Genomic DNA, 13948 nt, shown 5'->3' with positions numbered 1-13948 from the left:
CTTCCATCTAAATACATTACTCATTTGTCTTTTAGGTTAGTTTTCTTATTTTTTGAAATAACAATATTTATAGGTTACAAATATTATATTGTCCACTATGTATTTCAAATTTACCCAGGAATCTTTAGAAATCTAAGTTCAATTCACCTTACAAAGATATAGGAGACACAAATTTAGGGTTCATTGATACTATGGAATTTTCAAATACAATGAAAAGGGGTGCTCGGGAATATCACTTTTCTGGAAGAGATTGACAACTTTAGGATTGGTTAATGCAGCTACTTTCCCAATTTCTCTTCAATCCATGGAATTGGTTTTGGCATGTGCACAATATAATGATGCAAATGACAAGAAAGTCAAAAGTTTGCATGGTGTGACATTGCTAGATAATACACCTGAAATTGTAAGAGAAGCATTCAATATTTCACAATCATGACCAGTATGCTCTTGTTGATATGAAAATATTCAATTATTACTATTACCAATCTAATTCAATTGTAAGATGATTTTTGAATGATAAATTTATGCATCAACAGAATGCCAATGTTAAAAAACTAGCCAGAGGATGATACAAGGTTGATTTTATAGAAGATGTAGAGATTCTATCACTCTATTGGGGCAAGGTTTTTGGATGTCCTCACTCAACTCATTTTGAGATATGGATGCTTTATTTCATCCACAAAATTTGGAACAAAAAATAATTCAATTGGGCATCCATTTTTTAGAATTGCTTGCATGAATAGTTAATTGATGTTCTTCATAGCAAAAAATTCTATATGTCATCATATTTGGTATATTTGTTGGCCTTGCAAAATCTATTTCCAAGACTAAATAAGAATGATAGGTTCGGAGAGGTCCAACTAGGAGTTTACAATTGTTTTCCTCAATTAGAAATGATCAAAAGTGAAAGGCATTTTTGTAGAGTCAACAATGGTTTCACTTTCAATATTGTAAGAAAACTTCATGCTGAAATGGAAAGAAGAATATCCAATGAGGTTGCTGATGAAATTGAAAAATATAGAAATTGGTATAAACCATGGAAGTTGTCACGTTACCCTTCTAGTAAATTATTGCTTTTGGAGTTGTGTAGAGAAATTGTTCAAGTAACATGACAATTTAGGGATCGATGGTTAGACTTATTTAAGCTTCCAATTTAACTATTGGTAAGTGCTCATGTGTTGATTTTTAACGTAGTAGAAAGTGTAGAAATAGATGTGGCTTATCTTTGAATTAATACTATTAGGGATGTATGAAATAACTTTGAGCCAGTAGAAAGGATATTTGGAATTATAAATTGAAGTTATAAACAACAGGCTACTTTAGAGGACCATTGGGGAAATTTGTCTAAGTGAAAAACAAATTAAAAAAAGCTTGACTATTGTAGATTGTTAGTTGAGCTCTTACGATCTTGCAAAATTCATAACATTCCTAGAAGACATAAAAGAAGATGAGAATTGGTTGCATCCATTATATGAAGCAGAGAATATTTTTGGTCTCCCAATTGATTTGATAGTTTGGTACTCACAAGAAGAAACTTTGATTGAGAGTCAAACAATGGATGTCATATTGATGTCAATAGAGTGGCTCCAAAAGCCATTTACATTACTTCCAAGCACTCATTATATCATACATTTGAATATCATGTCAAATATTTCAAAAATGTAATGGATTTAGTGAGAGATGATGTCACATTGGACCCACTTATGGTTTTAGATAAAAATCTCAGTGTAAATTAAGATTTTTATCATCAACGATGACAATATAGATGGGGTTGACAATAGTTTCATCTCCTATTGAAGTGGAGATCAATGATGTGACTTGTGATGGTCTAAAGAAAGATAAAATTTATCATGTTAATTCTCTATGAAATGTTGGAAATACATGCAATTCACCTCTTGTTCAATCATATGAAAAATGTGCAATGTTCTCTATCGTCGGCCAAAGACTCTGTATTTCTTTCCAATAAGAACAGTGAAAATGGAATACGCACTGCCTATATAGAATGGAGGGATAATTTGGAATTATTAGGTATTCACGTGATTCAAAAGTCAGTCAAGCAGTATAAAACTATTCTTGAGAAGGTAATTGTAGCATGGGAGATTGATGAAACAATATTTGGGCAGTTTAATTTCTTAAAAGAGGATATTCCAATTGTAGGAAAGGTGAAGGAAATGCATGTTGATCAGTTGGTCTCAATTGGTCTTAGTCATAGAAAAGCCTCACTCTGAGAATTGTTAAAGGCTTGCAATTTGAGAAGGTCAACACTCATGAATTGTCATAAAAAATGGCACACAATAAAATAAATTGCCAGATATATCCATGATAGGGATATAAAAGTTTATCGAAGATTTGGGTTGTAATTTGTTTGATAGTTCTTTTGCATTATGTCCCACCAACCAAATCATTCAACAATTTTCTGAGTCAATGCAAAAGATATTACAAAAAGAGGACATTGATAATATGATGTAGAAAAAAATAACGATATGTGATTTTTAGTCACAAAGTTCAAATGTTGTCGATACTATTAGAAGTGTACAAAATATTATTAACTCTGTGAATGTGAAGCTCAAGTACCACTTGGGTCTTGACAAGAAAGTGTTAAGAGAACTTTTTAGTGCCTTTGCATGGACACTATTCTATATAGATTATAAAAAAAAATCTGGCATGGTTAGTTTCATATGCCAATATATACTATATGCATACTCCAAATATGTAATTTTATATTTCTATATGTAATGCAATTTCTATTTTCAAAATGGAGTCATGATATTTATTTGTTTAGAATGTATTAAGTTTAAATATGTCATGATGTTTCACGTACAAATCTTACTATTAAATATTCATTTCATGTGTGACTAATAAAATGTACTCTTTTTAAAGATGATGTATATATTTTGTGTAATTTGATAATTTAATATTTCAAATGATAATGCTAGATTTGTTATTTGTTAATATTATGTGTTTATGTGTAGTACAAATTAAAATTGTTATATGGATTCCTATTTTTTAAAATGTATTGTATTGAAAAATTCATTGTGTTTTTCAATAAACAATATTATTTTTTATTTTAAAGATAGTATTCAATTTAGAATAATGGAAAAAAATGCACTTAAATATCATCTAAAGAAAAAAGTTAGAATGGAAAAAATTGGGAATTCATATGTAAATGAATAAATATAATAATTATTTTCAATGATAGTTTTTAAAGTTATGTTTACTAAGACAATCTAATCTTCTTGAAAATATATAAAAATCATATTTTCTTATGTAAAATTGTGTAGTCTTTAATTTTATTTAAATTGATTGAACAATCAAAGTAAATACACATAGTCTAAATATTGATTTACTTCTCAACTTTTAGCTATGCCCCCAAGACATGTGAACTGTTAGTCTGAAGATGAGAGAAGACAATATAAAAGAGAATATCAAAGAGAATACAGGCGTAGAAAAAAAGAAAAGATGGATGATATAGAAATGGAGAAAAATCATCTACTCCATAATGAGAGGAATGAGAGAGAGAGAGAGAGAGAGAGAGAGAGAGAGAGAGAGAGAGAGAGAGAGAGAGAGAGAGAGAGAGAGAGAGAGAGAGAGAGAGAGAGAATGATGGATACAAAAATAAATAATCAAGAAAAATTTCTAAGGAGTGCAATTAATTTAGGCAGTCCAACTATCAGAACAATATAGACCAACATAAATTGAAAATGAACAATTTTTGATTACATCTTTTTACTTTCATTCTATAGAGAATGACGTGCTTCAAATATCTCAAAATTAAATGGACTATATATCATGTGAGCATGAAAAAATAGATGAAAGCCAAAATGAAAAAAAATGCACTAACTATAGTCTACAAGATAAAGAGAATAATGTTGAAGACACGGAGCAAAGAATGTTGGAAGGAACACAAAGTGGAAACACGTCAGAAAGAAATGTGGATAGAATATATTGTAGGAGGCAATATCATAAAGATTATAGAAAATGATGAAATGGTGAAATGAATGAAGCTGAAAAGCAAAATAAACATCTTGTTTGCAATGAACAAGATAGACAATGTGATGCTAGAAGAAGAACACAGAGAATATTAGAAGAAATATAAGTTCATAACAATAGTTTGAAAAATGCATCAGTGGTTGATAATGATCATCTCGCATTGACAATTTTAGTACCATTGAATCCTATGGATGAAAACTTGAGTGAAGAAAATGAAGATGGTGGTTGTGGTATAGAGATTCAGAGGAACTACAATGAAATATTTGGAAATAGTTATCAAAAACTTTGGGTACTCTTTCGATGTCAATTAGATAATTTGGTTATGCCTACAATGTGCTACATGTCTTAGGAGTGTTATGTTGGCATTAAAGTTTACCATAAAAAAGAAGTTCCAATGTGTAGTAGGTATCAACAAGAAAAAAGAAGCAACATATTCTCAATACAAAACAATACGGACTCGAGTTCACAACCACCTGAACTAGCAAATTTGACTCCGGTAGAAGAAATGTTAATTGCTTGTGTAAGTCCAATTTTGCAAGTGACACATGCAATAGGGGGCTAGTATAAATATAAGGGACAATTTTCCCTCAAAATATTGAGCATGTATGACAAAGTCTACCACATCCAATAAAATACTTGCCTATAATAATATTTCAAAAAAAAAGATTTGCGTGGTACAACTATGACTTTACAGTTAAAAAAAATTGAGTGTATTGTGCTCTAAGGTATAAAATTAAAATGAGAAATTTTACAATGGTTTTAATGTAGATACCCATGTATTGGATTACATTGAAATAAATATTGATTGTAATATATTCCATCAAATAAAGACTATTCATGTAGATGTTGACAATGAATTAGAACAAATCACATGTCTACAAAATGAGATGGATGAGGTTAATGATGCAAACATAAATCATTCCACATCAATGGAAACAAGAATGGTGAATCTTCAAAAGGAAATAGAGCTCATACATGCATGGGTTGATAACCCCAATATACATCCTTTGTGTATGATTGACTAGCCATCAATAGGTACATCTCTAGTGAATGAATATGTTACACCATGTTTAATAGGCATGGCCTTTCTGACATTGTTTCCAAATGCACAATGTGATTGGTTGGAGCCACGTCTATGAAGAGTATACCTTCATGAATATGTGAAGCATCTAATTTGGTATAGGAATCATCACATTGGTAGACATCTTTGATTTAGATATTATATGGAAAAAATGATAAAGAAGTAGTGTGCACAAAATTCCAATTCAGTTTTTGTCAAACGAAATATTGATGAGTTGCCAAGGACCATTGATGAGTTATGAGAACATATGGAAAAATTTTGAGGCACACACCTTGCTGATAAATTAATGCATTTTGGAACAACCTTAAGAGGTATAATGTCATATTGGAAAAAAAGTCAGGTAGAATTATATGATTTGTTGAAACAACTAGGGACCCCCACAATTTTCTTTGCACTTAGTGTAGCTGATTTGTATTGGCCTGATCTACATGCACTCATGCCTGGAACTTAGCCATCAGATCCAAGGGAGGCTCAAAAGTGGAGGAGACAAAATGTTATTGACTATCCTCATATTGTTGCACACTACATGAACCTCAGACATACAATGTTTCATAAAGAAATTTTGGAGAAAGGCTTCAATGTTAAAGATTTTTTATCAGGATATGAATGGAGCATAGGGGATCTCCACATGTACATGGTTTTTGTGGCTTCATGGTGCTCCAAACATGTATAAGTTAGATTGGCATAATGAAGAACAAGTAAGAGAAGCTGAATCTTTTTTCCATCGCATTGTGCATGCATGGAATCCATGGGCATGTGGCACTGAAAAAATATGCAGGTGTTTCTACACTTAGTGTTATTATGTAGACATATCTATAAATAAATTTTCATCTACCTTATATTTTTTTTGACATCTTTTTGTTCCTCCATTTAAAAGTCTTTGTTTTCATCAAGCCATTTCAAAATTTTGCATAAGATTTGTGTCTCAAAAATACAAGCCAAATACTAGAAATGAATATGGACCAAGATTATGAAGAAATATTGAATAATACAATAACATATAATGTATAAAGAGGGAGCATGTTTTAGAAGAAAAAAGGGAAAAATGACATTCAGGCACTATCTATTTTTTTTTAAACAAAACTATTGAAATAAAATATGTATTGTGCTGTAACTATTTGCACTCAAAATGTAGGTATAATGCTCCTTCGACAGTAAATATAAATGGATCAAAATTGTATAAGGATGCAGAATGTGGAGAAAAAAATTTGAACCTCAAAGGAATGTTGATAGAGTCAACTTTCATAACCATTACATTTTGCAATTGTGGAGAGAAAATATAGATTGGAAACTAGTTTTGTTTGCACATGCTATTATTAAGTATATTGCAAAGTATGCATCAAAAGCAGAGAAAAGTTTTGAGACTTACCATCAAATGTTGACATGGTTGGAAAATATAGAGAATCCTGATGAATTTGCATCCAAAGTCTACAAAAAAAAATAATTGAAACTATTATTGAAAGAGATGTTGGAGCTCAAGAAACATGTCACATGCTCCTAGAACTTCATTGGTCGAATGCAATAGAAAATTTGTTAATCTAAATGTCTCTCGAAAAAATTCAAACCTATTAAGACAAAGAATGAAGATTGTATTGAAGAGAAAATAGGATCATTCATAGATTCATATAGAAGAAGACATTTTTCTATGGACTCCATCTCTTTGATTGATGCCTCTAGAGCATGGACATATAATAAAAATAGAAAGAAAGATAATAAGTGGGAGCATAGAAAAAAAAGTTGCAATTATGAGAGTCTATCCAAGGTTTATTTTGGTTCTGCCGTGCGTATCAGACAAGTTTGTTGATTTTTTCTTTTTAGAGCTATTGTTATATAAACCATTCCATGACATTCAAGTTGATATTGGTGATGATAATAACACAATAGTTTCAAACTAGGAGTCATAAGAGTATATACCATGGCATGTTGAATGGAGAGTGGATGTAGAAAGTAGTGATAGCAATTCTAAATCTAGACATGACAACAATGTAAGGGGTCCTCATAACATTATAGAGAATGAATGGAAAATAATCTCACAAATGAATCATGGTCAAATAATAGAGATTTCTAAAGTTGAAATGCTAGGAAGAAGGGACACAGATAGGCAACATAGTTGGTTAGAGCATTACAGGTTAGATGAATATACTTCAGATGGAATCAATTTGTAATGCCCTGCCAAGGGATCCAAAGAATTAACCTAGAATTTTACTAAGTATGGTAGCATTTTTTTTTTTTTATAACATGTTCAAAATCGCATTTCACAAATGCATACGAAATTCAAATTTTTAATAAAGATTATCGACTGCGATTCTATATTCGACTTTTCCAATTAAATATATATATATATATATATATATATATATATATGTATGTATGTATATATATATATATATATACATACATATGTATGTATATATATGTACAAATGTATATATGTATATATGTGTGTGTGTGTGTGTGTGTGTGTGTGTGTGTGTGTATATATATATATATATATACGTAGAATTTTATAAACATATATATTTAAATATATATATGAAAATGTTTATTTATGCAGATCTGAAATTTTATATATATATATATTTCACAAGGAATATATATATATATATATGATTTCATGAGTTTCTTATAAAATATTTACTCTCTAAATTTACTCAATAATTCATAAATGGGTTTGGCTATAATTTAAACCCTAGCCCTGTGTTCTCTTCAGATCACTGCATATAAAGATTCTGAAATAAAATGTAACTACCCATATTGAGAATGCATACAATTAAATAGAAAAATCCTCAAAAAACATATGGAAGACACGAAGAAGACAGGGAATGCAAGATGTGGAAATAGCATAAGTAAAATCACAAGAATCTACCCGAATTTTGATGCTAATTTGCTCTTCCTCAGAAAAACCTGCAAAGCAAGCTCCTCCCTTCTTCAGAGTTCCTAAGTCCTCCAATGCTCCAATTGCACTCCCAATGCTATGTCAGCTTCTAGGAATGCCTGAATATAAAGAGCTCTCAGGAAACATCTAGAATGCTTCTAGAAACAACTAGAAGGTGTCACCAACTAAGCATGGGTCTTTTCCAACCTTCAAGATGAGCCATAGGGTTGTAGACACCATGTGCTTAATTGATGCACTAACCCCCATGTTGTTGACACTTGAGAAATAGAAAAGTGCGTTAACTCCCATGCAAGCTTATAACTCCAATTCACTTTTTTATATAATTTCTATTTAAATATTTATAACTTTAATTTTAATTCTTATAACTTGTATTATTATTATTATTTATTACTTTATTATTATTTTATTACTATTATTAATTTTTAATTTTCTAATTTTCTTTTATTTATTTCTTTTTCCTCAATTATTTCTCATTTAATTAATTATAATCAAAATATCAAATAACATGATATTTTATATTAATTTCCTCAAATAATTAATTTATTAATTAAATCTATTTATTACGACTTAATTAATAGAAAATTCACCATAGACCTCCAAAATAAAATATGAAAACCCATCATAGAGCAAATCTCACAAACTCAGTCTAAAGGGTTAAAAATCACGAATTATGTCATCCGACACATTCGGTGGGTAAAATATCCAAATACTTGTCCTACCTCACTAGGGCAATTGGCTTAAAGGTTTGGGATTTGGACTTGAGAATTTATCTCCCTTCTCTTATCATTGAGATAGTATAATAGGGTATGCTCATCCTGGCAATTCAGGGAAGTTGATACTCGGTACTTGCAACCTGCAGAAAAACCATGCATGTACATACAATATATAATGCTAAGCTAAACAAACAATGGCAGGAAGTGGTGCATCGTGTAGATCTCGACTAAGCAGGTGACTACGACTCCCTTCTTTAACCACATCTCAAACGCCATACAATAAGAAAATGCACACACCATACACATGCAAGTATGGGGTAAGTATCCATAATAAAACACATGAGATAATAACCATCAACTAATCATCAACAATAGCTGAAAACAATATAATGATCATCATGTATGCATGAAATGTAAAGTCTAAATGATCTCATCACATAACCTCTGAATCCATAACATAATGTCTGATAGTCTCAAAACAATACCACTAATCCATCAACATAAAACTAGTCCATCATAGTCTGATAATAATAGCAACAATATGTCCAGAAAAGATGTAAACAAGGGTAGGCACTACATCCACCCCCCCTTGGGTTAGGTTTACTCCTGGAAGCCTACAAATAAGTAAGGATATAACTCCCTCAATCTAGCTGCATCCTCCCAAGTAGCTGAAGAATCATCAGTAGGATCCCATTGGACCCTTACCTGCTAAATGGTTCGACCCCTGAGGGTCAACTCTTGCTGCTCCAGAATACGAACCAGCTCCAAAGCTAGCTGCCCGTCCTCTACCTATAATGCATTCCAATCAAGAACATGTACAATATCAAGAATATATTTTCGAAGCACTAAAACATGAAAAACATCATGAATGCGAGCTAGGCTGGGCGGTAGAGCAAGGCAGTAAGAAACTGGGCCAATCCTCTCTAGAATCTTGAATGGTCCCACAAAGCGAGGTGCTAGCTTAGATCCCTTTCCATATCGGATTGGACTCTTTCGCGGTCGCACTCTCAAGAAAACCTTATCGCCCACAGAAAACTATTTATCAGTCTTATGAGCATCAGCATACTTCTTCTACCTATCCTGTGTCGTAGTCAAGTGCTCATGGATACGCACTACCTATTGCTCCATATCACAAAGCATCTCATGACCCAATAGGATGCAATCCTCAAGACTGTCCCAACTCAATGGTGTACGACAAGGATGTCCATATAATGCCTGAAATGGTGCCATGCCAATAGAACTATGATACCCATTGTTGTAAGCAAACTCCACCAAGTAGAGATAGTCCTCCCAATGTGTCTACCTATCCATCACATGCATCTGTAACATGTCCTCCAAAACCTAATTCACCCTCTCTGTCTGACCATCAGTCTTTGGATGATATGCCGAACTGAAGTTTAATTGCGCTCCAAGCTCATGCTGCAACGATGTCTAGAATGCAAATGTGAATATAAGATCCCTATCAGAAATGATCTTTCTAGGAATACCATGTAATCTCACAATGTCATGCATGAAGACATTAGCTACAGAAGCTGTTGTGTAGGAAGATCTAATCGATGAAAAATGTGCCACCTTAGTCAACTGATCAATGGTGACCATGATAGCATCATGACGTGGAACTGTCATAGGTAATGCCACAATAAAATCCATGGAGATGATATCCCATTTCCAAGAAGGAATGAGATTTGGCTGCAAAAGTCCAGCCGGGTGCTGATGTTCTGCCTTAACTCTCTAACACTCAAGGCATCTAGCCACAAAATTAGCAATATCTCGCTTCATCCCAGACCAAAAGAAAAAACATCTCAAATTAGCATGCATCTTCCTTTCACCTGGATGTGCTGAGTAAGGTGTACGATGGGCTTCCGCCAGTATCAAGGTACGAAGCTCATCCAAAAATGGCACATATATCCTCCCTAGATGTCTTAAAAGACCATCTAATTCTTGAACATAACCTGCAAACTTTCCTTCCAAAGATCTCCTTGAATCTATCTCTCTGCACACTTCTTGATACCAGGAATTTGTAGGAAGTGCCTAAAGAATCTGACTCCTCAAATCCACACTAAGAGTCATCGATAATACCACATGTCTCCTGCGACTCAAAGCATCTGCCACCGTATTCTCCTTACCTTGAATGTACTTAACCTCAAAATTATATTTGCATAGAAACTCCATCCATTGCCTCTGGCAAGCGTTCAAATTAGGCTAAGTAAAAATGTACTGAAGACTACGATGATGGCTATGTAGCTCAAATCTGTGCCCCAACAAGAAATGTCTCCATCTAGTCAAAGCATGAACTACTGCTGCTAACTCAAGATCATGTGTAGGATAATTTAACTCATGATCCTTGAGCTTGCGTGATTCATACGCAATCACTCGTCCATTCTGCATCAACACTGCCCCAATCCCTTCAAGAGAAGCATCTATACACACCATGAAATCACCTTCTAAATTAGGTACGGCTAGAATCGGTGCACTAGTCAAAAGCTCCTTGAGCTTCTGGAAAGCTTCCTCACATTTCTCTGTCCATACAAACTTCTTTCCTTTCCTTTGAAGAGAAGTGATAGGATGTGCTATCCTAGAGAAATTTTGGACAAATCTATGATAATAACTAGCTAAACCCATGAAACTACAAATTTCTAACACATTAGTCAGTGTCGACCAATCTATTATCGCCTGAACCTTTGCAGGATCCACTAAAATACCATCACCTAAAATAATATGCCCCAAATACTGAATCTCTGATTTGAAGAATTCACACTTAGCTGCATTGGCATAAAGTTGATTGTCTCTCAAACACTGCAATACCAACCGCAGGTGTTCCTCATGCTCCTTCTGAGTCTTAGAATATATCAATATGTCATCAAGAGACACGAGTACAAACTTGTCCAGATAAGATCAAAACACACCATTCATCAAACTCATGAAAACTCATGGAGCATTAGTCAACCCGAAAGGTACCACTATGAACTCATAATGCCCATAGCGAGTTCAAAAAGCAATCTTGTGAATATTTGCTTCCTTAATACGAAGCTGGTGATATCCTGACTTAAGGTCAATCTTGGAGAATACTGGTGCTCCCTTGATCTAATCAAATAAGTCATTAATCCTAGTTAAAGGATACCTGTTCTTCGTGGTCACCTTATTCAACTGTCTGTAGTCGATACAAAGGCATAAAGAACCATCTTTCTTCTTAACAAAGAGCACTAGAGCTCCCCATGGTGATACACTAGGTCGAATGCTCGCTTTGGCCAGAAGTTTCTCTAGCTGAAGATGTAACTCACCCAATTCCTGTGTAGTCATATGATAAGGAGCTTTAGAGATAGGCTCCACTCGAGGAATCAGATCAATACTAAAGTCAATGTCCCTCTTTGGAGGCATCCCTGGAACCTCACTTGAAAAAACATCTACGTACTCCTGAAAAATTGGGTGATCTAAAGTCTTCCTCATGGGATCTTCCTCATCAAGATCATTTATCATAACAGAAAATATCTGACATCCCTTACGAAAACTTCGCTTCAATTGCATAGCAGAAATCATCCGCAGAGATATAGGCCTTGGTATTCCAACTATCTGTACATCATTCACTTGGTCATCTTGGCACAAAATAATCTTCTTCCTGCAATCTATACTGGCTCTATGAGATCCAAGCTAGTCCATGCCTAACACCACATCATAGGAACCAAGGGGTATGACTCAAAGATCCACTGTAGTATCAAAGCTTCTTAAGCTAAGCCCACACTTATGAACTACAGAGTCTGTGGAGAACTTAATGCCTAAGGCTAGTTCCACTTGCCAACCATGATCTTGCTTCACCACATCCAGCTTACACTTAGAAAATATAGATGGTGAAATAAATGAATCTGTAGCTCCTGAATCAAACAATACTGAAAGAGATATACCTCTAATAGCACCTATGGTCTCAATCACTGTTCCTTGATGATCTGCCTGACGCTGATCAACTGCTGCAAAAACTCTATGAGCTCTACCTGCATCACCAACTGTAGGCTCTAAAACTGTAGGTCTAGGTCCTAAAAACTGAAGTTCTCGCTGAAGACACTGAGCTGCATAATGTTAAATCTAACCACATGAAAAAAATTCTATATTTCTGCCAGAACCTCTTCCCATAAGTGTTACATTTGATTGCTGACGACTGTTCCTGCTCACAAAAGACTGGCTACTCTGAGCTAGCTGATTGGATTGATTCTGTTTATTGCGTTGAGCATTGTGATTTTTCTTGGTGTTAGAACCTTTGCCACCACCTTGAGCCTGAGAATTCGATCCCTTCTGTTGCTGTGTCTGCTGAGACTGCTGCTAATACTATTTCCCCTTAGAGAAAGAAAACTTCTTGTTACCACCTGAATTGTAGTTTCTTTTAGATCCTGATGCTACTGGCACTCTTACAAAACCAGCTTGACCAAGGTTGACACTTTTCTCAACAAGGATAGATCGATATACTGCATCCTTGAGGGTTTTTGGCTTAAATACCTTGACACCCCCAATTATACGATTATTCAAACCCCTAATAAAATGTTGTGTCAACTGAGCTAAATTTTCACTGAACCCTGAAAAAGACACGAGCTCATAAAACTTACGCTCATACTCGGTTACTGACATAGTGTACTATCTAAGATTATGAAATTCATCAGCCCTTTGCTGTTTCCATTCCTCTGGTAGGAATCATTCACGAAAACTCTCTAAGAATAACTCCCATGTAACACTGCTCATATCGATTCCCAACTTCTTCTCCTCAATCATCCACCAAGTGGCCCCAAAATTATCTAAATTAGTGATTGCAAATCTTGCCTTAACATTGTTGTCGAACTCTTGCGTGGCAAAAATCTTGTCGAGGGAAATAAGCCACTGCTCAGCCACATAACCGGAACCTTGCCCATTGAAAGGCTTAACCTTGGATCTTGAAAGATCCTTCATTTGAGTGGACATAATGGACCTCTGACGATCCTTCCAAGGACTTCTAGATCTGGGTCTATGCTCTTGTTCTATCTAGTGTACTTTGGGCTATTCTTGAACATGAGGTAGACATTCTAGAATAGTTTGCATCATCTATCTCAAATCAACCTCTTTAGACTCAGCTTGGTCCTCTCTATGGCTCTCTTCCTTCTAATTACTAGAGTGCTCTTCCCTGCTCTCTATGTGAGTCGATCCCTCATGGGCAGACTCATGGACACTGACAGCTCTACCACGACCACGGCCTCTAACAGAAGACCTAGTGCCAGATACCATCATACAACAGTATAAGGTACTAAGTTT

The sequence above is a fragment of the Cupressus sempervirens genome, chromosome 8 (genome assembly GCF_028749045.1).
Source record: "Cupressus sempervirens isolate cs-2001-9-10 chromosome 8, ASM2874904v1, whole genome shotgun sequence".
Classification (NCBI taxonomy): domain Eukaryota; kingdom Viridiplantae; phylum Streptophyta; class Pinopsida; order Cupressales; family Cupressaceae; genus Cupressus; species Cupressus sempervirens.
Note: the sequence above shows the minus strand (reverse complement) of the source record.